This window comes from Cryptotermes secundus, unplaced genomic scaffold (genome assembly GCF_002891405.2).
Source record: "Cryptotermes secundus unplaced genomic scaffold, Csec_1.0 scaffold70, whole genome shotgun sequence".
NCBI lineage: Eukaryota > Metazoa > Arthropoda > Insecta > Blattodea > Kalotermitidae > Cryptotermes > Cryptotermes secundus.
This window is the reverse complement of record NW_019734964.1, coordinates 1,997,450-2,022,888: the sequence shown is the minus strand read 5'-3', so window position 1 is coordinate 2,022,888 and position 25,439 is coordinate 1,997,450. Positions and strand designations below refer to the sequence as shown.

At 44.8% G+C, this 25,439-nt stretch overlaps 1 protein-coding gene across 8 annotated transcripts in view; it reads right to left on the bottom strand.

The window, feature by feature from the left end:
- Positions 1–25,439, bottom strand: part of LOC111868990 (rap1 GTPase-activating protein 1) — a 639,633-nt gene that overhangs the window by 31,171 nt on the left and 583,023 nt on the right. The window lies entirely within an intron of this gene.

Below are 25,439 nucleotides of genomic sequence, written 5' to 3'. Positions count from 1 at the left end.
CTCTACTATCCTCACGAGGCTGAGTGGACCACGTTCCATACCCACCACTTCTCAGAAAATCTTGTAGCGTCGGGAATCGAACCCGGGACCTCTGGATCTGTAGGCAGGAAGTCTGACCACTAGACCACAGACGCGGGCGATCCCACTGGTCTGTCTCATACTGCCCTGTGGTAGGCAGAGTGAAAGCAAACAGCATGAACTAGGGATCCCAAAAAGTTACGATTTCATAATTTATACCCTTTTAGATCGTCAGTCTCTCTGTACTATAAACGAAAATAAAAATATATGAAAACTCGTGTTATTGTTATCTTATTACTACGTATGTAGTGCTACGTTATCTACTTTGGCTCTAAATTTTGGGAAGTGCTGGTCACAGAATTCCTGTTCGGTGTATCAGAGAATTTTATGTCCGATCCCTGCTCTTCAAGCAGAAGCTGTTCCTCTGCTGGATGTGCTCCAGCTGCAGAAGCTCATGTAACCGGAATCAAAGCGGTTTCTCTTAATCCCATTCTGTAACGGCACGTCTTAATTATTAAGAAAATATTAATTGTATTCAAGATTTGTATATATATCTTCTTACTGTATAATGGTTGGCGTGATTGTACTAATTGAATTTTACTGCCTAAATGATACACGTTGTCGTGTTTCGTTATCTGTCTTAGTGTCTGTTCTCTCTCTTTGCTCGTGCTTACGTTATTGGGCTGTTGAATAAGCACGTAGATACATAAATAATTGAATTATTTTATTTTCACGCCACACAACAAATCATTCAGTCAGCGAGCCTAGGTTTACCACATAAGAGTTTCTGGAGGGGAAAAAACTGAGAATAAATTATGTGTTACGTTTGTATCTGCTTCAAGATGTGTCCTGACCAATTATTATTATTCGGGATAGCGCAGTCGGTATAGCGACTGGCTATGGGCAAGAGTCGGAGTTCAAGTCCCGGTAGGGTCAAGAATTTTCTCTTCTCCACGTCGTCCAGACCGTCTCTGGGGTCCACCCAACCTCCTATCGAATGGGTACCGGGGGCTTTCCCTGGGGATAAAGCGGCAGGGGCGTGAAACTGATCACTCACCTCCAACTAGTGCCGAGGTCAAGAAAATGTGGAGCTATACATCCACCTCCCCATGCGCCATCCTTGCTTAATTAGTTAAGCACAGGGACAAGTTTACATTATTATATTAATATACCACCCTCACCACCGTCCAGAGTGAACTGTTTCGAGGGCCATATTTTGCAAACCCCTGGGGAGAACTAAACTTCATGATAACCGGTTTCTCGGCTGATATTCAGACCGGGTACCTCCCGAATGCAAGTCGGCTGAGACAACCCGCTCGGTATCTGGTGATAGGCTCTCGATAGTTTCTTTCACTGGCGAATCTACCGATTCTGTATGGCGGCGCTGTTGGTCGGGGCTTTCCGCAGCATGAGCGAGATATGTCGGTTGGAAGCACTGGTCCTTCTTATGTTAATTTCTGTAGTGTTTGCCATCTCTCAACAAGGTTTTCAGTAAAGGACAATTATATCTGTTACTTGTACACCCATTGCTAGGCGACGTGTTGGTAAACGAGTTACCGCGAAGAAAAAGTCTTGATAAACAGTCCGTTGCTAGGTTACGCAACAATATAGCAGCCTGTTTTCTATGTAGTCCGCGGCAAGCAACGGTAGAACAACGGTGTTATAGGACGGAGAGGGCGCCCCACAGAAACAAGACCGTAACTGTCAAACGGTAATAATTAATATCTGGTCATGAGCCCCAAATGGGGCTCGACACCAAGTCTTACTGACTGACTGACTGACTGACTGACTGACTGACTGACTGACTGACTGACCGTCAGTCGCAATGTGACTTTGACTTTGACAATCCGTTTCTAAGCAACGGAAGTGCAAACACGTTTACAATAATAGGTGTTTTCCGTAGTGTCTGTGCAGAGTGCTTATAAGAGAAGTGAATTCAGATGCGAAGCCATACACGTGTGGAGGCGGGGTCGAATACCTCCACCGTTACCCTGCGAGTCGTAGGAGGCGACGAAAAAGGAAGTCTCAAATTTGAGACAGTAGAATATGGTCGCGAGTCCCAGTGGACTCTGACTCGAGGAATACAGTGCTGGCAAGGACCAGCAGCATATACAATAGACAGACCCGTCCTCTTGTCAGAGAGGGTGCCCCACAAAAACAAGACCGTAACTGTCAATCGGTAATAAGTAATTGGTCAAGAGTCCTATATGGGGCTCGACACCAATATTTGCTGACTGAGTCAGTCGCAATGTGACTTTGATGCGAAGTCAGTTCAGGGCATTTACGAGTGAACAACAGCGGCAGAAGCACGCGAACAAGCAAGCAAGCAAGCAAGGACATAGCCATGGGAAGTTCGTAGTTGCAAAAGAACTTGAAGTCGGCCTGTGAAGAGTTAACGTGCGATTAGAAGATATTATTTACGTGTACTATTTGGAGTGAGTGATTGAGTGAGACTGTTATAGTGTCGGCGTTATAAGCCCTTAAAACACTGGTGCAATAATTAATTGTAGTTACAACCTGTAGGTTGTTAATAAATCCAATTACCAATCCGAACCCGCGTTTTAGTCACTGTGATACACGTGACAATACTAATATATGATATTTAAAACAAAAAGCAGTGAAGGAAAGATTACAGACATTTTCTCCTCAAGGCTATACAGAGAGTTAAGCCTTTTACTCCCTGCATTTCGCCCATGGAATTTACGAAGTATGTACCTCGTACGATTCTCAGAATAAACAGCTATTACTTCTGCAAGCAGCACTAACCGACTGTTCATAGCAATGGAGACACAGTGGGCTTCTGCGCGACAGCAACTAAATTCCTAAATTTTTTAATCGATTTCAGGCTTCTGAGAGTTAATTAATGGCATTGTCGAGAGCTGTGATTATCAGGCGCGGCAACCGTGGTCACTTGTGGTCGCTAGTCATTTCCAGTGCAGCAATGAGCCATTCTCATGCCTAATAAGAGAGATGTTTGCTAAAGACCTTTCCCAATCTCCGGACGATTTTTCTTTGATAAAAGGTAAAACGTTCCCTACGCTTAATTAACATTTTAAAGCCCAGTGGTTACTATGTATACAATCTGCTTTAACATACTAAAATTCTGCATTCTGCCCACAGAGTGTGTCTGTGTTTCGTATGGTTCTCCCAATAAATAATATTTGTTTCCCCAGCATTAAGAGGCTAATCTTTGCAGCGGAGACATAATGTGTTTCCGGTGAGGTACGGACTGAATTCATATATATTATTCAGAAGAAACAAAGGGTTAAGCCTCGACTGATAGAGACCTTCTATATATTGTACATACATATATAACAGACATACATACAAAACTGTAAAAAATTGTTATCTACAAGAAACCAGGTTCTTGACAAATGACTGCAGAATGCCGACACGTAAAACTGTAAATAGAGACACCATTTACAGCTGACAATGACAGACCCGTCCTCTCGTCAGAGTGGGCGCCCCCACATCGACAAAACCGCAACTGTCTGACAGTAACACGAATCTGGTCTTGGACCCCAGATGGGGCTTCACACAAAATGTGACTGGCCGGCTGACCGTGGGTCGTAACGTGACTCTGACTCTGAAAGAGTTGAGCATCACGTCATGACGACGTTTCGGGAATTGGAAGTGTAGCACCATCACTCTCACCCCAGGAACTAAGATTGAGTTGAGTGGCCACCTTCATGCCCCTGGGGGTGAGTCCCTGTATCCACTGGATAGAATTTTCTTCAGACCCTTCTGTAAATTCAATGGATATTTTTGTGCGCGTTTGTGAGTCTGCGCAACCGTTCACTTTCATTTCTTGAAAAACAGGAACCGTAACAAAGTCACGAAGAGCTTCGGGTCGCTGTGGAAGTTTGTTCAATGAGCTCGCTCCATTTTGTAAGATGCTGTAAACTAAGGATATCACACTTTCCTTATTCGTTGATTTATACTGTAAATCAATAACAGTCGTCTTTACAGGGGCTGTTTTAAATGAAAAAAAAAATGCTTTAAGCCACCTTGCCACAGAACATGATTCTAACTTTTAAATGCGGCCACAGGAAATATCTTCTTCAGAGCTTCTGCGGTTTGGTAACACTATCCCAGGAAGACGGTCGCTTTATTTGCAATGAACAGTACAAAACTGCAGACAGTAATGGTTTAAGTTGTAAATGAAAGCGTAAAAAGGGCATCAACCCGTTTTCTGCTATCAGTTACAACTTCCTGACATGGATGTCAATAACCTTTTTCCCGTCCCAGAAAGCAAAAGGCAAGCCCGTAATCATGGCAGCGTTTCAAATACCGAACTGAATTCCTTAATTAAAAAGAGCCAAATTGACAAACAATTATCACAACGACATAAACAAGCTCACGATAAGAAACAAAACCGAAATTAGAAAGAGAGAAATTACGACTTAACCTTCCCCCCTCTACCCACTTCCTTTGCCAAAAGAAAACGAGACGACACAGAAATATCTTTTCTGACCAAATTAATTCGATCCAGTTTTTGTAAGATAAATTGGAGAATAACAAACTTGATTTGGGCCTGACCGAAACAAAATTTTGTAATTTCTGTTGATTAAATGTCACAATATATAGCCTGATGGCCTAATAAACACTAGCTATATCATTAGTCTGGAGAGTTAACATGTTGTCTTTCGAGCGTAGCAAATCACATAACAAAGAGTTCAATCACTTCTGAACTCCGTTTAATGTTTTCTTGGCGATTAAACTAATGAGGTTAACGTCATATGAAATAATAACAAACTAAATAAGAGACTCAACGCATAAATCTGTGACATTACCGAGCGGATTTCCACTGCATGTGATATTGCGTGTCTACATCACAATCTGTTGGCAGACCTGACTTCGGTTCTTATCAGTTTTTTTTTTTCGCTTAGTGGGGGGTGCAGTCCAGCTGGGTCCACTCGTCACGGCGGCCACTGATTGGCCTACTGTACCTGCCCCGTGTGATTATGATGGAGAATTTGGTGGAATGAAGATTGGCAGGGGAAACCGAAGTACTCGGAGAAAATCCGCCCCAGCGCCACTTTGTACACCACAACTCCCACTTGACCAGACCTCGGGATCGAACCCGGGCCGCCGCGGTGGGACGCCAGCGACTAACCGCTTGAGCTATAGCGCGGCCTTCGTATCAGTTTAGTAGTACCTCTAATTAACATGAAACTTTGTACTTGTTTCTCATAAACTGCTAATCACACACGGTATATTATACAGAACTCATCATAAACTATAGTATTTATAAGAAACGGCACGCGGTAGCGTAGTTGGTTGAGGCACTATGCTACAAGCCGGAAGATCGCGGGTTCAAGTCCCGATGAGGTCATTCGATTTTTTTTTTTTCCAATTGACCAATCCTTCCAGCCGCGCTACGGCCCTGGGGTCGACTCAGCCTCTAACAGAAATTAATACCAGGAATATTCTTAGTATATTCTTGGGGGTAAAGGGCGGCCGGCATGTAGGGCTGACAAACCTGCCGCCATCTATTAGCCGACTGTCTAGAAAATGTGGGAGACCCGACGTCTCACAACCCTATGGGCCTTCAAGGCATGTTACAGGGATACCTTTACTTACTTTTACCTTTTAATATAGCGATTTTACTGAAATACAACGAAAAACATTCCCGACTGTGATGCAGCGTGATCGGCTTTGCAACAATAGATTTGCATCTGCAAGAACGTACACGAACACAAACTTAGGAACGTAAGAGAACAAGAGAAAGTATTTGCAGACCTTCACACGCACCTGCCAGTTCAGTCTGCAGACATGCAATGCGTCAAAGATTATAGAACTGCAACATCTTGCGGATGTTTGTAGAATGGCGACTTGTGTAACAAATGGAAATGACCAACACGCTACTGAGCAGGCATGCGTGGGCATGCTTGTGCTTGTTCTGCAATGGCTTCCACCTCCGCACGGCAAGGAGTCAATTAGAAGAAGAGGAAGAATAAAAAGAAGCATGTAGTAAACCTGCTTATTACGGAATCCTGAGTGGGCCACTAAGCCTATATTTTTCCGTTTCTGATAAAACCACTAACATCTAAAAGTACGTAATTTATTTACGATACAAATTAGAGAGCATAAATTCATGCTATATGGCTAGGAACAAGCAGCGACATTGGTCGTACGGAAAAATGTCGTACGATTTTTTTTTGCCGTACGACCTTCTTTTCACACTAGAGCCATCAAATACATTTCTTTGCTCTCCGACTGCCGTACGGTAGATGTCGCATGTCCTCACGTATGAAAGCTAAGACTACACTTTCTACTACTTGATGCGACATGAACCGTACGGACGTCGTACGACCGATGTCGCTGCGTGTGTTCCTAGCCTATGCGTGCAAGTAAAATTTTAAATTTAGTTGCTTCTCTTTTCCAGCAGCCCATTACAGTATCTACACAACTCTGTCGACAGATCGGCTAATTATGTTCCATTTACAGGGCCTAACAGAAATACTATTCCTCACATAAATTCTTAAAAAAAACATTCAAGAGGCCATTGGATATTTCCTTGTAAACGCCTGTTTTTCTCTGTTCCGGCATTTGACAGTTTTCATTTAATGGAGGGGCGATTTTAGATTGGTTTTCACTCAATGTTCTCAGGGCTATGGAAGAGATGGTTTAGGTAAAGGTAGGTTCATGCAGTGAAGCTTCTGGTTTGAATTCGGGAGGTGTCCGATTCGAATACCGGCCAGGACACCTATCCTAAGTTTTTTTTTGTAATTTTCCTCAATCCCTCCAGGCAAAAACCGGAATGGTACCTTAAAATGGGCCACGACCGCTTCCTTCCGCATCCTTTCCATCCAAATTATTCCACGCTATGTAGTCTCAATTAGTGACACGGTTGTTAAGCATAAATAAATAAAGAAAAAGAATATTTTTCTTTAAATGTGTTTCTCCTACTACCCAATTTCCTCACTCCGCAACTTTCATTTGGTAGGAGTTAATGTCATAATGAGGAACTTCATAACTTGTAAAGTATCCAGTTGAGGTGGATGACATGGGCAGGGCATGTAGCACGAATGTGGCGAAGAGGAATACAAAAAGGATATCGGTGGGAAAGCCAGACGGAAAGAGATCACTACGAAGACGACGTATGTGGGTGGGTAATATTAAAATAGATCCTAAAAGAGATAGGATGGGGTGGTATGGACTGTATCGATCTGGTTCAGGATAGGGCTCTTGTGAACACGGTAATGAACCCCCGGGTTCTATAAAATGTTGGANATACAAAAAGGATATCGGTGGGAAAGCCAGACGGAAAGAGATCACTACGAAGACGACGTATGTGGGTGGGTAATATTAAAATAGATCCTAAAAGAGATAGGATAAAGATAGGATAAAGAGATAGATAAAGACAGGTTTTATTCTCATTGCGGTTCCGTTTTAGACAGGCTGTAACATTATATGGGGCGTTTCCTTAAAGCTTACCGAATAAGGACTGCCTCTTGAGGGTACAGAACAGTGTCTGTATCCACATGTATTGCGCATAGGACTGGTGATCCTTAGGCCAATCTTGCACGAACGCTCAGAGTTCTGTTACTGGCACAGAGATTACAATACAAAGGAACTGAAATGCCAACGAACTTGGGTGCCGCGTGTTCAGGGCTTATACGGAAGCGCCGCAGTTTTAGGAAACCGAACTGGAACAAAGTGTGGCAAGAAACAAAACGGATGGTAACACGTGTAGCAGCCGACACAGTTCTCATCGATGTTCTGCGTGGGGCTACAGGGTATCTAAGAACCTTGTAGCCTCATTCACGTACGTATGTATGTATGTAAGAGAAATAATGTTTGTATACAGAGTGCAACTGAAAAGGTGAGGGCAAACTGTGGTCACGAGCTCCACACACCAAAACAAGAAAAAATGTTCACATCAACATCTGCCCGGAAACATTAAATTTGTGAGTTATAGCTAAAAGAATACTGTTTGGACATCAGCAGCAGTTCAGCTTTAATGTGTGGGCAAGAATTGGTGATTGTTTGGCAGGCCCGCAAGTTTTGCCTCGCCAGTTTACAGGCTACCACTGCCGAGGTTTCCTCTTACACGACCTGCCAGAGCTACTACTGGAAGGTGTCCTACTGGCAGGCAGAGCACGAAAGTGGTACATGCATGATGGTGCTCCGACATATTTTAGTCGCGCTGTGCGAGATGTTCCTCAGTAACACCCGTCATGCCCGACGGATAGATACAGGAGGACCCACGGCATGGCTTCCACGCTCCGCGCCAGATTTGCAGCTCCTATTGACAAAGAAGAGGCACTTCACCATCGCACTGTGGATGCTTGTCAGACTATCCGCCATCTTTGAGCCGATTATCTAGATAGTGTGGGACCCTCGACGTCTCACAACCCTATGGGCCTTCACGGCCTGGTACAGGGATAGCTTTATTTTGCTTTTACCCCGGCATCTTTGAACGGATGCTGCGGTCCATGGTGAGATGTGTCGAGGCGTGGATTGAATCTCATGGAGGGCATTTTGAGCGCTTATTACAAATGTACTCTTTCAGCTGTAACTAATAAATTAAAAGTTTTCGGGCATATGTTGATATGGACATTTTTTCTTGTTTTTGTATGTGGAACTCTTGCACAAAATCTGTCCGCACCTTTTAGTTACACCCTGTATGTAAGGTATCTGCATGCATATACATCAGAAATGGAGTAGACAGGCCCCACTTAATAAAACGAACGGATGGCGTGTGAGTGAAAGCAAAGAAGAAAATTCGTAGTTGGCGTGAACTCTGCTCGGAAGGTTGCGAAACCTTAACCGCTGTATAATTACTTATTAAGACGTCACTAATGACGTATAAATATATTAGTGTAGATATATCCCTTGTATAGTCAATGGGGGCCGGTCACAGTGGCCGCGCGGTCTAAGACAAAAACTGTCTTCGCTCGCTCGGACGCTGGGATCGTGGGTTTGAATCCAACTCAGGACATGGATGTTTGGTGTGTGTATGCGTTTATTCTGTGTTTGTGTTATCCTATATTTAGGTAGCGGCCTTGCGACGGGCTGATCACTCGTCCAAGGAGTCCTACCGTCAGTGCAAAAAAGATTAGGGAACTGAATAAGAGGCCAGGACCGTGAATGGGCTGGAAGAGCCACTGAAAAAGAAAATAGTGAGTGGAGCCCCGATATGGGAGCGTATGTTCAGCTGAAATCTCTCGGCTGTTCGAATGTTATTCTGACGATGCCGTTTGGGAACATACTCGTACCTTACACCAGAAGAGATCTCTGTGCTCTGCCAAGTCTCGCATCTACATTCACCGGAAGCATGTCAAAAGTGAGTCCTATAACATTCGTCTATTAATAATACACAGGATGTTGGACCGACAAGAGACATAAGTTATACGCTAACGTGTCTGACACTAATTTTAAAGGTTTCTAGATCGAATCCCAACAAACGAGGTTAGTCTAGCCGTTAGCGTTGTATTCTTATAATCGGAAGGTACCAGGTTTGTATCTCGTCCGGATTAACAGCTATTCTGTCGGGTTTCTTGGTATGTCTCCTCACTACATACAGGTGAATGTTGTGGCAGTAAAGGAATCATAATCAACACACTCCGTGGTTTTAGTCCGCAGGTGAACTATAACGACCAAGCGACCGCCGCTTGTCAGCGAAGTTAGTGCCAACTTTAGCGGGCAGAGGTGTCACGTGGTCAGTGCAACGGATACCCACGGCCGTTAATCTCGGTTCTAGACCGAAGCCGCTATTTCCTTGAAATAGCTCCTCAATTATCCTCATTATCCCGTTCCAGACCCACTACTTCTCAGAAAGAATCTGGTAGCGCCGGGAATCGAACCCAGACCTCTGGATCGGTAGCGAGAAACTCTGACCACTGGACCACAGAGGCGGTTTAAGGAATCACAACCACCTCTTTAAAAACTCTTATCTACTCACAATTCATTATCGTCTCCTCAGCTCATGACCTCTTCAACATAAACCTCACATTTATATCGTTAACACAGATGTGATTGCATCGATCAGTTATTAAGACAACTGTGGAGGCTTCCGGTGTACAGCGGCTGCCTGTTAACGTCCTTATTCATGTTGCTGCAGAATAAGAAGCCTCAGTCCATTTCCAAATGTTTTTAACGAAGATGCCTTGCAGCTGGCGTAACTCGACGGCCGAAGTTCGATTCCAGGCAGATAAAAATTTCTGCTTCCACACTGTCCAGACCGGCTCTGAGGCCCTCCCAGCATCCTATACAATAGTTGTCCCTTCCCAGGGAGTAAAGCGGCCAAGGCGTGAAGCTGACCATACCTCAATCTAGTGCAGAGGTCATGAACGGTCAAGCTGTGCCTCAACTCCCGCATGTCTTCATGGCATGTTGCTTAATCGATTAAGCAAAGGGACAACTTTACCTTTATGTCCTAGGCTACATTTCGGAAACTGGTTGTTGCCATTTTCTGGCATGGGGAAAGTTATCTGAAGGGACCCATTACAAAGAGCGAGTCTCAAATCGCTTGACACTCGAGGCAAATGCATACACTGCAGCTAGACCTATCGCTCCGGCTGTCCTGACTAAAACTTTCTGTTGTTTTCCTCAGTCCCTCCAGGTAAATTCCGAGATAGTGCCTCAATTAGGCCATGACCACTTCCTTACAAACAATTTCCAATTTATCGGTCATTGGTCATCCCGTATCGACACTGTACTGTGTATCAGTAAATCAGATATGTGTATAATACAGAACACACGCAGAATTTCTCATTTGGGAAAGCGCTGCAACTCCGAGAGATTACAGAATATTCTACGAATCAATCAAACAATTAGGATGAACCATTACACTCACATTACATCAGACACTACAAAACTTTTACAGTTGATATATCGATGTACCACAAGAATCAAACCGGATATGGAAGCTGGTTGACCTGTACTAATAAAAGGCCTAGAACCAACTTGTTCACGCTGCAGGTATGCACATAAAGAAGCACTTGTTGAAGGCAACCCAGCCGTAGGATGCCTATGCAATTAGTGTACACAGGATACAAGTCTCACTGGTAATACAAGAAGAAGGATTAATGGAGTACATTGTTCTATGCTGCGCGTGAGAACGCTCCCACGCACAAACTGCGGGTCGTGGGCGGGTACGGGGTCCACTGTTCTCTCTGCCAGACCGTGATGACAAAGATACAGAAGTGTAACCAGTACTTAGTTCCCATTTTGTTATTCCTCCGAGAAATTTTATTAGAAACGCTAGTATACACGTTTTTTTTAAATGCTAGTGGGGTGGGACTAAGTCCCTTGTACTGCGGCCACTTCTGGACTATTGTATCGTACCAGCCCTAGATGATAGGTGAGGGTGATTGTGGAGCAATTGGTGGAATGAAGATTGGCAGGGGAAACCGAAGTACTCGGAGAAAACTTGTGCCAGCGCCACTTTGTCCGCCACAAATCCCACTTGACCAGACCCGGGATCGGGAAGCCAGCGACTAACCGCTTGAGCTAGGGCGCGGCCTTGCATACAAGTTCCGTACAGTCCACAGGAAACTCGAGAGCACACATCAGCACAGATGAAGAGCGCGTTACCATGAAATCAACTATCATTTTGCGCCAACTGTACACAAAAACCGATGTAGCATTTGTAACGTACATTCTGCTCTGTCACTGGTAGGAACCAGAACATATTTGGACTCAGTGGCGAAGGAAAAAATATCCCTGCCAGTACCAGAAATCGAACCCCGTAAGGTAAAGGTAAAGTTGATCCTGTGATTAATGAATTTATCACCATTCCATGAAGACGTATGGGGAAGTGGATGTATAGCTCCACCGATTTTCACTTCGGAACTAGATTGAGATGATTGACCACACCTCGGCCGCTTTATCTCCCCCCCCCCAAAGACCCAACGGAAGGGAGGCTGGGTAAGCCCGAGTCGATATGGACGCTGAGGAGAAGAGAAAAATCACTTCTGTGAGAATCGAACTCATTCAGTCGGTCAGGAATTCCTCTGCCTACTATCGAAGCCGAAGGTTCACTTCCTAGCATACGAGAACGTATTTCCACCCGTCCTCAGGGCTTCGAAATGTTCTCATCCTTTAGAATTTCAGAACTAAAATTCTGTGTGCATTTCTTGTCTACCCATGCGTGTTACATGTCTCACTCATCCGCCTTTATTCGATCATCCTAACAATGGTTGAAGCAAGAAAAACAGCTCACTAATAAAATAAAATTCCAACACATCTGCAGTAAATATGGTCTCAGATTTCGTGTCTGTTCATCTGTCCCCTATTTCAAACAATTTTCCGTGCCTTAACGCTAAAGCGTGGTCCCGGACACAGCCCTACAACGCCCCCTGTATCAGAATGAGGCTGGGGCCACACCAGCGCATAAAATGCGTCCGTTGTAACGAAGGTCGTGACGTCCATTGTAGAAATAAACAAGAGAGGCGAATGGTATGCTTTCTTCTGGCTCCATTGCAGACAAAAAACTACGCACCGCATTCTGCAACTGTGTGGTGTCCTCATCAACGTCCGTCATAAAGTACGTTCGTTGCAACGGACGTACTTTGTGCGCTCATGTGGTCCCAGCCTAAGGCGTCGGTATGAATGATCAGGTCACCATCTCATTTCGACTCCAATTTATTCTGTTTGTTTCTATAAAGATTCTGTGACGATTTAAATTCTTCTTATTTCGCCAACTGCAATATGACAGGATGAACAATAAGGGTATATCACGGCTCGTAATAGAAACAGCACAGCCTCCACTTTCCTTCTTATTGCTGTTAAACATTAACATTTTCGGGCTTCTACACAACAGACACCATGACTTGAACTCTCGGGTTCCTATTCTGCTCGGGACTATGAACATACTTGTATGAATCATCAGGCAGACCGAGGTGAGAGAAATGGGGGGGGGGACTAGGAAATGAAATAAAAAAAAAAGATGGATGCGGAAGCTGGGCTGCTATCAAAGGTAAATATAAAGTCCTATTTATACTTTATTAAGCACTGCGCCACGAAGACGCATGGGGAAGTGAAAGTATAACTCTTATTCCTAACATTAGCACTGGCTAAAAGTTAGTGGTCAGTGAGCCCCCGTACCCACTGAACAGGGTAGGATCGAGAGCCCGTCTGGACGTGGTGGTAAAGGAAGAAAACGAATTCCAGTCGTCAAATCCTGAGCAAAAGTCACTATACTGACTGAGCAATCCTGTCTCCTACAATACACCGATGAAAAGGTAAAGTTGTTCCTATGCTTAACTAATTAAGTATCACACCGTGAAGGCGTATGGGGAAGTGGATGTATAGATCCACATTTTCTTGACTTCGGCACTAGGTGGAGGTCAGTGGTCAGCTTCACACTACGGTATTTATTGGAAAGGAGGTTGAGTGGGCCCCAGAGCCGGTCCGGAAGACGTGGAGAAGAGAAAATTCTTGACCCTACCGGGACTAGAACTCCGACCCCTCGGTTGTCCAGCCCATAGCCAGTCGCTATACCGACTACGCTATCCCGGCTCCTACCCTACACCGATGCGAACAACAATGAAATCAATTTGAAAACTTGCAGGGTAGGTCGCAATCCGTCTCTAGGTTTCACAATCAACGGAGCCGGGATAGCGCAGTCGGTATAGCGACTGGCTACGGGCTGGACGACCGAGGGCTCGGAGTTCCAGTCCCGGTGGCGTCAAGAATTTTCTCTTCTCCACGTCGTCCAGACTGGCTCTGGGGCCCACCTAACCTCCTATCCAAAGGGTACCGGGGCTCTTTCTCCGGAGGTAAAGAGGTCGGGGTGTGAAGCTGACCACTCACCTCCAACTGTTGCCGTGGTCAAGAAAATGTGGATCTATACATCCACTGTCCCATACGCCTTCATGGCGTAGCGCTTAATTAGTTAAGCAGAGGATAACAGGTAAATGTAGGCGATGTATACCCCACTACAGACTGTTCCACAACTTGGCTGCGAAGTCGCGCGGAAATCATGAGATCACAGGTCAGGATTTTGGAACTGTACTGAGAGAGAGCATTGGCTCTTCGAGAGAGGCGACCAACATTAAAACATATTACACTTGTATCCTGGTAGAAACCAAGAGGGCTAATGCGAAAATGAACTCAGGCATCATTCCGTTATAAGTCAATACTGAACTGAGTGGAGATACATAGCCGCACTGGTTAGGCAACTTGTCCGACATCACTGCAAAGTAAATACGCCTCGTCCAACGACGCAGGCGTTGTGTTGATATCCCCATAGTTCGGGCAGTGCAAAAGTGGCATCACAAATTATTGTTTCATTAGCAGCGTCGTGCCGTATGAAGTGTAAGGCAGGGACGGAAGTGGAAAGTAGCCGTAATGGTCTATGTCAGCACAGTCTACAGTGTAGCCTGGTAGGTTGGTACCAACATTTTGAAGGAATGTAGTGTGTGTTTTCAGGGCAATCACCCTGATAAATGCATTACACACACAATGCCACGAACAGCTGCTCCGCGTAGCACTCTCTAAAAGGAGAGGGCGGGTTCCTTAAAAAACATTCTAATGGCATACCGAGCAGGATGGTGTATAGCTCATACCTAGCAAGGTAAAATGTAGGAGGTAAAGCTATCCCTGTTAACAGACTGTGGAGGCCCATAGAGTTGTGCGACGTCGAAGTTCCCATATTTTCTAGACAATCGGCTCATAGATGGCGGCAAGGTTGTCAGCCCTACGCGCCGGCCGCCCTTTACCCCCAAGAACATTTCAAGAATATTCCTGGTACTCATTTCTGTTAGAGGCTAAGTCGACAACAGGGCCACAGTGCGGCCGGTAGGATTAGGGCAATTGAAGAAATTAAGTTACGTCAACGGGACTTGAACTCGCGACCTTCCGGCTTGTAACATAGTGCGTCAACCAACTACGCTACCGCATGCCCGCACATTTCATATCTGCGGTTTATTTAATCTTTTTATCAGTAGTTAAACGAGTACCACAGTCGAATTGTCGGATTAAAGAATTTCATGCGCTAGCACTGCATTCGCCAGAAGACTACCATGAAACACTTCAAGACAGCCGGTAGGATCGTGTAGTGATAATGTACGGGTTCTGTTCTGGAGGTTCCAGCTTCAAATCTTCCCAGTCTCCCCAAGTGAAAGCCAGGCCAGTGGCTTCAGCCGCCGTTATGCCTTGCCTTACCTGTTTCGCCCTGTACATGTGAATTCAGATGAAGTTTGAAGCGTCGATAAGATCTTCAGTAGCCATACCGAATTTCGGGGAAATCCGCAATTCGTTCAAAATTAACTTTCCAGACACATAGAAATGAAGAATGCACTGTTTTATAAACTGTCTGTTGACCGATTGTTTGGTTATGTGATGATGGTTTTCTACTACACAGCATCGAATGCTTGAACGAATGTGAATTACAGAGTGGGAAATATGCGAAAGGAATTGGTCGTGATCTATTTTATCATACTTTCCCAATGTTTCCCCCCAAAGTTGTCTCCACGTTGTCGTGGTGGTGGGGCTTGCGTGACTCTGTGACCTGGAGAGCTATGCCGGCGGTAGTGTAACTGCCGGTAGGGTCACGCATGCCGGAAAGGACAAAGGGTAGAGTCCTGAGTAAGAGAGATACCCTGGTCCTCCAGGCTGGGGTTGGGCGTGACGCTAACAACCTCATCCTGTAAAAAGAATTTTGTTCAGAAACCTAACAACCAGCCTTTTCTTCTGAGAAGTAGTGGGTCGGGACAGGGTCTACTCAGCCTCGTGATGATAATTGAGCTATTTCAAGAAATAGTGGCTCCGGTCTAGAAATCCGAGATTAGCAGCCGTGGGGATCCGTTGCGCTAACCACGCGACACCCTCTATCCCCTAAAGTTGGTACTAACTTCGTCTACAAGCGGCGGTCGCTCGGTCGGTATAGTTCGCTTTCGGACTAAAATCACGGAGTTAAGACTACGAATGAAAACCATATGAATGCCATATATATAAATGTGAGCTTTGAATTTTCAAGGTTTTAGTGCCAGTGAAATTGTACTGACCACTTGGAATTACGCTTGGAGGATAATATTAAAATGGATCTAAAAAAATATAAGATGCTGGGGTGTGAGTTTGGTTCACCTAGCTCAGGATAAGGGTCGGTGAAATCTTATATATGAAAACAATAAGATACCTTCGGGTTTTCTCCATCAGCTGAGCGACTGTAACCTTTCCATGAAGGACATCTCCACTGATTTACTTATAATAATATTCGACGAGTGTACGCGGTAGCGTAGTTGGTTGAGGCACTATGCTACAAGCCGAAGGTCGCGGGTTCGATTCCCGATGTAGTCATCGGACTTTTCAATTGACTTAATCCTTCCAGCTGCACTTCGGCCCTAGGGTAGACTCAGTCTCTAACAGAAATGACTACCAGGAATCTTCCTTGGGGTAAAGGTCGGCCGGCACGTAAGGCTGACAACCTCACTACCATCTGTGAGCCGATTGTCTAGAATATGTGGAAGCCTCGGCGTCTCACAACCCTATGGGCCTCCACGGCCTGTTACCCTTTCGCATGGCAACGGCTATAGGCCGTACGGCCGGGGGTTCAATTGCCAGCAGGTCAAGATAGACTCACCCAGCTTCATATCCAATGGGTACCGAATGCTACTTCCCAGAAGGCAAAGCGGCACAAACGTGACGCTGACAACTCACCTTTATTTAGTGACGAGGTCAAGGATGAATCTCCACTCCCCCATACGTCTTAATGGCGTGGTAATTAATTAAGCACAGGGACAACTTTACTTTCTTAGGGTTACTGCTTACATTTCTGCATATTTTGTGACAACTGTTAACTGCTAATGTAGACACAGACTCAGTGTTCGACACCTGGGAGATCGAAAGCTACAGAGCGTTCACGGATGTTAAGTACGCCGAGCAGTCAATGTTTGCCGAAGCCAAGGTTTCCCTGCTTGCTTAATGTTTTCTTCCTATACCACAAGGTCACGGCGTAAAGAAAAAAAGGTTCAGGCTCGTTGAGTTCCGTGGGTAGTTGTGCTGTGTGTGTGTGTGTGTGTGTGTGTGTGTGTGTGTGGGTGGGGGGGGGGGGCATCCGCTCACGGCAAACTTCCAGCGAGACAAATACCTAGCCGTGACCAAGCTTCGGCGACAAAGACACACCTAGTTCACAAGTGATGATGTGACTCACAACAGCGTGACGAGACGAAATGATGATCGCAAGGATCCGAAACACCAGTCGGTACGGCGGCAACGATGGTGACCAGATTTTCTTACATGAGGGTCAGCTGGAAAAGCATAAATAATAACAATACAAACTGAAACTTGGCGTCTACTGGTTAACGATCCTGCCACGTATTTGGGAAGTCCCTGATTTAGATCTCGGACCTGGTATCTTTCGCGGTCTCCGGGACTAAGAACACGTACGAGATATTTCAGTCAGGGCAGTCCAGGATTCAAACTTGATTCCTTGCACCAAAAATACATAGACCAACAGGCAACCCCTTTCCATTAAGTAGGATTTGAGTTGAGTCGGAGTCACTTTACGACCGGACGTTTCCGGCAGATCAGTCTGTCTTGGCGCCAAGCCTCTTGAGTCTCACGACCAGTACTTTGTTTCAACTGAACACTTGCGGTTATAGCCCTTATGTAACACCCTCTTTGACAAGAGGATGGGTCTGTCGTTTACAATTGCTGTTGGCCCTCGCCAGCGCAGTCATTCTCGGGTCCGAGTTCCGCAAGACTCAGGACCACATTTTACTGTCTCAAACTCAAGACTCCACCAAGCTGGAGGGCCAGGTCCTTGTATTTATATCCCCCAGGAAAAGGGTGACCCAGTTATACCCCCAGGCAGCGTGTTACCTTTTCGTCGCCTCCTACGACTCGCACGGCTACGGTGGAGGTATTCGACCCGCCTCCAATCGGTATCCGCCGCCAGTTCCTAATACAATTTCGGGTCGGACTGTAGAGAAAACACCACCTCAAACAGTTCCTCCTCTGTTAGCTCACTTTCCTTGTGTGTCTGTTATGTGTATCCCCCTTATCGTCGCTAGGCAACGGCTCGGTAAACACGTTCCCGCTGCAGAGAATACATATGTAATAACAGAAGAATTGTTTGACGCTTCGTTTTCTATGCGGTCCGTGTCGAATCAAAGGAAACTAGGCGTTATCCTACCATCCACACACTCCCAGGTGTTCTGTTTCGATGAAGTTTAGAGTCAAAATTTCGGGTGCGTTTCTCGCTTCCGCCTTGTGTGCTACATTTTCCACCCATCACAGGACGAAGCTCCTTACTTACTTAATCATGGAGCTGAGCCCTTCTGGAGGAGCCGCCAATTCTGCAGCTACTCAAGAATTTCCCAGCATTTTATGAAACCCGAAGGTTCATCACCGTGTTCACAAGAGCCCTCCACTGGTCCCTATCCTGAGCCAGATCTATCCAATCCATAACATCCCATCCTGTCTCTCTAAGATCCATTCTGATATTCTCCACCCACCTATGCCTTGGTCTTCCCTGTGGTCTCCCGCATTATATAATTTTGTTTTCCTTCCAATACCATGAAACCCTCCTGAATCCGAGATCGGTATCACTTCCCCAGTTTCTGAAATGCGACTAATGGATCGGATCCCTCAATATCCTTCAGATAAGGTAGGGGTGTCGGCTGCGAAACAGACGCCGGCTAATCACCTGCCAGGCAGACGTTGAGAGATTACGCGGACACGCTATCTTATCAGCATGAGCCATCACCCCCTGCCACCCTTCATAAATACGAGTACAAGACTGAACCGCGGGGAAAGCCATAATTAAATGAAGATATCGCCATCTATGAAGGCCTCTAGGAACAAGTTAGGCGAAATGTATTCTTCAGATTTCTCTACTTTTTTAAATTCATATATCCCCCCACCCCTTTCTTTGAATCTTCATTTCCATAAGCTTAGTTCTTCTCTGCAGAGAAGTGGCTAGTAAATCATAAAAACCTGAACGTATTCATTTTTCCCCTACGCCTTCCTTTCTGATGCATTATTTAGTAAATGGAATATGGTCTCTCCCTTTGGGCACTATATTTCTAAAGGGATGTTCCTCAAAAGAGAGTCTCAGGACTAGATTTCCAGGAAATGAAGCAGGACGGGAAAAATCTGAAACCCGTATATATTTTGCATACATCGTCAAACTGCCACTGACGAAAAATTAGCCAAGTCTCGGACAATTAATATTAATTGTTAATTTTCTGGATAACAGCAATGGGTATACTGGGTACATATCCAGAAACTATAAGCATTTCGTATTACTTTCTGCTTATTTTCTATTATTTTGAAGAAAAAATATAAGTTTCCGAGATCACCATGTAGTGTGTCTGTGTATCCCCATGTTATTAACTTCGAATGCCCGAACCAGTCTTTATTAAATTTGGTATGTATATCATGGAACCTGAGCACATCTCAACGGCGTACTTCATAAATCCCATCAGTTTGTGTGCCTGTGTATCCCGCATAGCTGCTAGGCAACACCTCTGTAAAAACGTTACCGCAGCAATGAACATACACGCAACAATATAAGAACTGTTGGACAAGATATTTTATATGCAGTCCGTGTCGTATAAAATTTAAGTAGATGTGGCGGCGGGTCGAATACCTCCACCGTGACCCTGCGAGTCGTAGGAGGTGGCGAAAAGGGAAGTCTCAAATCTGAGACAGTCAAATTTGGTCGCGAGTCCCAGGGGACTTGGACCCGAAAAATACTGCGCTGGCTAGGACCAGCAGCATATACAAAAGACAGACCCGTCCTCTCGTCAGAGAGGGTGCCCACAAAAAACAAAGCCGTAACTATCGAAAAGTAATAAATATCTGGTCATGAGCCCCAGGAGGGTGCTCGACAGCAAGACTTAATGACTGGCCGTCAGTCGCAATGTGCCTGAGTTCTTCCCAGAACTTCTCGTTTTATTTTATGACGCTTACATTGCTGTTACATCATGTAACAATGAATGATTAACATGATTAAAGAATAATGAATTGAAAAGGGCGTGCAAGGAGAAGATTATAACATGATTTTAGGCAATACCCCGGAATTTCCTTGGAGGGACCGAAGTAAACCATTAAACACTGTCATGGTTGCTGACCTCCAGCCAAGGTCTCAACCCGAGCATCCCTAAAATGGCGAAATAGGCGTGCTAATTACTCAACCACGACGTTGTGTAAGGAAAACATAGTTTACACTGAGGTAACTAAGAAATGAACAAAATTAAACGAGCTTCGTAATATGTAATTTTCTTCGCCTTTTAGTTCAATCCACAACCAGAGCTAGAAACTAACCTATTTACTCCGCAATCAGCCGGTAGGAGACGAGGCCTCAAAGGACCCAGACTGCAATAGTACGAAGTCCGGTTTTGGGCTGCCGTACCTCAGAGGACGGTGAGACTGAATATGGAGCAATGGTGGAAAGATAATTAGGAAGGGAAAACCGAATAACGGGAAAATATCTGCTACAATGCCATTCCGTCCACAACTAAGATCACATTAAGTCATCTGAGTTAAGCATGTAGGAGCCACCCCATTTTTCAATCTACTGTGTCTTCGTTAGTAACGCACTTGTGGGACTGCCGATGCTTGGAGAGGTAACCACGTAGGTAACTCCTATAATGAATGTGTATTGTTGCTAGAATGAATATATCGATGAGCTTCTTAAACTCCGTAGCCTGTAGTCCGCAAGCGGACTATACCGACCGAGCGACCGCCGCTTCTCGGCGAAGTTAATGTCAACTTTAGCGGATAGAGGGTGTCGCGTGGTCAGCGTAATGAATCTCCACGGCCGTTAATTTCGGTTTTACAACAACTAAACACATCCCCAATGTTTCAGTCTGTTGTGCCGTCGTTAGCCGTTGCTAAGTTGCGCTTCGGGCAATGGAAATTCCTCTGCTCTGTACTGTCTTCTCGTTTTATCGTTTAGACCTCCGGTCGGTCCATGCTAGTAGCTTAGGCGCTGACCGGAAAGGAATAACCGGCTTCTATAGTTCCGTTAAATTTTCGTACAAATCCGTTTCCACGGAAACCTGATTACTGGGCCGTTGGTAGCAGTGGATGGTTTCGAGACTGCGATTGACGACTAGCGTGTCGGAGGTCCGCATCTTTATACAATGTCGCTAACGACGCACGAACCAATGGGCGGCGGAGCCGCCGTGGTCCGTGCTTGATTCAATGTGGGTGGCTCCCACAAGTCTATCCTGCATTATGGAACAAGATGATAATAGAAAAAAAAAATCAATTATCCTGCTTGGAATCAAATTCCGACAAATTATTCACGACACCCATATTTGGTGTGAATGAAAGAGGAAAGGAGTGCACGTATTTCGAAAATACTTTATTTAAAAAAAAGTTACCTCGCTGCAACTGGACAGTCATTCCTTGCAGATACAAATTCGTATGCTCTGCTGCTGCTAAACTAACAGCACTACACAGTGTAGCGAAGAGTTAAAACGTGTTTGCCATATGAAGGAAAAAAGTTAAAATGAAACTTTAAGGTCATGTACCAATTGTTTTGAATGAAGAGTTCTTGAGAAAGGCGATAAACTGGACTTCGTGCTTCATGAAAACCATGGGATATACTGACCATCAGGGCCCGGATTTTTATGACCTGAGAATATTTAAAAAATGACCTATAAAATGACCGAAAAAATAAAAAATGACCTAAAATATGACCCAAAAATGTAATATGCAGGGCCCGGATTTTGATGACCTGAAAATATTAAAAAAATGACCTATAAAATGACGGAAAAAATCGAGAAAAATGACCTAAAGGAGAAAAGAGAGAACACTTCGCTTCCATGTTATTCACATTTCGGAAAACATATGAAGAAAAATTCCCTAAAATGGCCAAAAATGACAAGAAATACCCTCAAGTCCAAAAATTTACCAAAAAATTACCTATAAAGTTTACATTTCTGTAACCAGCAGCTCATATCCGAGATTTATATATTTAAGAGCATCGCATAGGATACAAGGAAAAAAAGATGACATGTCATTAAAATCCGGGCCCTGCTGATCATATACAAAAATAAATTTACATTCGTGCCACAAAGCTCAGTCGGTATAGCGATGGGCTACAGGCTGGATAGCCGGGGTTCGATTCCCGGAAGAGGAAAGAGATTTTTCTCAACGCCACAGCGACCAGACCGACTCTTGAGATCACCTAGCCTCCTATCCAATGTGTACCGGCGGATCTTTACACGTGGATAAAGCAGACGGGGGGTGAATCTGACCAGACACCTCCATCTAGTGCCAAAATTTGGGTAAGAATCGTATTACCAGAAGCAGTCGAAACTTGTTCCGAGGTTACGGAGATGTACCAAGCGGGCACATCTAAAGGACACGACGTGCCCTATATGTAATCACATTGTGTAAAGAACGCGAACTGATAAAACTGGAGGATCGTAAAGTGAAAAAAAAAAGCAATATCATCAGCCGAGTGAACACCTGTCATGGCAGATCCTTGTATAATCTCTGCATGTCACCCTGCTGGCGCTCCTATGGGGGTTTTCGCTAGACTCATCTACAGGTATGTCGCGTGTTTCAGCTTATAGTATAATAGAACCGTGATGGCCAAATGACTGTCATTTTCTTAGACGCCATAGTGGTTAGCATGCGTACCACGTGCTTTAACACCAAAAACTGGACATTTTGGGCTCAGCGTTCATTTACTGGCCCTGGCGCAACGCACTTCCTGTCAGCAAAAAACTGGACAATCGCCCAGTGAAAAAAAGTTCAAAAGCCAACCATCCGCAGGAAAACTGATGCTTACAGTTTTCTGGGACTCACAAGGCCCAGTACTGGAACATTATCAGGAGAGGGGCACAACAATAAACAGTGCTTGTTACAGTGAGATGCTTACTGACAGGCTAAAGCCTGCAGTTCGAAGCAAACGCCGAGGACTACTGTTGAAAGGTTTTGTGTTGTTGCACGACAATGCCCGTCCACATACTGCTGCTCACACTGCTGAAACCCTCCGGATACTCAAGTTTGATGTAATGGCTCATCCTCCGTATAGTCCTGATCTCGCCCCTTCTGGCTACAACTTGTTTGGTCCACTCAAAGAGGCATTAAAGGGCCGTCGATTCACCTCGGACCAAGAACTGAATGAAGCGGTGCTTGCGTGGCTCGCTGCTCAGCCGAAAACCTTCTTTTCTGATGGCATCAGGAAGCTTGTGCAACGATGGACAAAGTGCGTTCAAAAGCAAGGGGACTGTGTTGAAAAATGATGTTAATGTAAATTTTCTATTTGTATTGAAATAAAATTTATAGCTACCGGATAATTATTGACGTACCTACGTAATATTTAGATGAAGTCCAGGCTTCCAAGAATTAGATCTATATCCTTAATTGGAAGCAAAAATATCGGCCTGGTTAGTACAGTATTGTCACGTAGTATGTGTGACTAGACGTGGTTTTGGATAGTTGGATTTCCTGGCCTCGTACAGGTCGTAACTACACATAACTGTAACGCTATCGCTGATTCCCACATTTTACAAATCATAACACGCTATGTCTTCTCTAGCTTTTTATAGTCTTCCCTAGTCGTTGCTTGGTAACAGCTATTAGTAATGGAGATTCTTCAGCTTCTGTACTCACGCTGTTACTGTCCGGCTATCCCACAACTGTAACTCTAGCGCCAATCATTTTCAAGATAACTCTCCGGCATGGGCCACGGAGAAACACAGCCCCTTTATTGTTGTAAAGGTGTGTTTACCGCGCCGTTGCATAGCAAATGTCGCGGAGCGGACCAACTTCTATTGTCGCGTGCGTGTATGTTTCCACCGTTACCTAGCAATGACCGCTGTTTACCGAGTCACTGCTTCGCAACAGGTCTATACACCATGGTATGATTTTACGTTCTCACAGCGATCGCTAGGACGAGCTCTGTCTTTTGGGTTATAACGCTGCATAGCCCAGTGAAAGTCAACAAACGTTTCGGAGAACATACTGCCTCCATCTTCAGGGTCGGAGGGTAAGTAAAGAAGAAACTAGCATGAAGCAGGCAGCAAGCTGAGTTCTAGGTACTATCCCAGAGTTTGCGTTGACTGACTAAGGATAACCGGAAAAAACTTCAGTAAGAATACTCGATGTCTTGACCGAGATTCGAACGGTGTGCTTCCATAATACAATTCTCAGAGTGTTACCGCTATAGCAACCTGCTCGGTAAGCCTGTACTGCAGAATTTTCATATTTACGAACTTGACAATGCAGAAGTAGAGTTCAAAGGAAAACAGCAGAGTCACTTTCTCGCAATCTTACTGCTACCCACAGACGTGTCGTCCCACTTTAACAACAATAAAACTATTTAACGGCGTAACCGGAAACGGAAATGAAACCAGGGCCTCCCACTGTCTCGCACATCAATTTGTTACGATCTCATACGCAGTGAATAAGAGAAACGAAAAACTGAAGGCCTCGAAATTCCCTTTTCGTTAAATTGTAAATTAGAAGTCGCCTGTGATGCAGACCTCACGCTACACACATATGCACATATGAAATTAAACTGTTATTTCCACTGTACACACGTAGTGTATGTGGTCTAGCATGGACAGATGTTTTATTCCCGGGACGGATACGGCTATTTCGAAGCGACTGAGGTGTCAGAAAGTCAGCAGTTAATCATTTATGTGCTGAAGTTCTATAGGAAAGCAATCAACGCCCTGTTGCGTTTACGTACGTCGCCATGGCAACTTCCGCGGTCAAGAAATATGCTACGCCATTCGGTTCTTGTAAGAGCTGCAGCAGAGGTTTCTATCTGCAGACACTAGAAAATAAACCGTTTTTCAACGAGATATCTCGTGCTTAACATTAAAGATGTCGAATTGCTAATAATCGTGTTTTATTTTATTTGTGCACAGCTGCATATGATGGTTACAATGGTGAATAATCCCATTGTTTAGTTAAAAAATAATAACACAGCAAGAAACATTTTCTTTATACTGACATTCGAAATATGGTAAAAATGTAAAGTTGTCTCAGTGCTTAACTAATTAAGCACTACGCTATGAAGGTGTATGGGGGAGTGGATATATAGGCACGCGTTTTTTGACCCCGGCACTAGTTGGTGAGTGGTCAGGTTCCCGGCCGTTTTACCACTGGGGAAACAGCCCACGGTACCCACTGGATATGAGTATTCATGGACGACACGTAGAAGTAAAATTTCTTGCCCCCACCAGAACCCGAAATCCGACCCCTTGGTCGTCCAACCCATAGTCAGTCGCTCTGCCGACTGCGCTATCCTGGCTCCCACTGTCAGAGTCAGAGTTACTTTACGACTGGCGGTTTACCGCCAATCAGTTCATCTTTGTGAAAAGCCCCTTGAGACTCACGACCAGTAATTTTATTTTCCAACGGAACAATTACGGTTATAGTCCTTATGTAACATGTCGTTTACAATTGTTTTTGGCCCTCGCCAGCGCAGTCATTCTCGGATCCGAGTTCCCAGGGACTCATTACTACAATTTATTGTCTCAGGTTCGAGACTC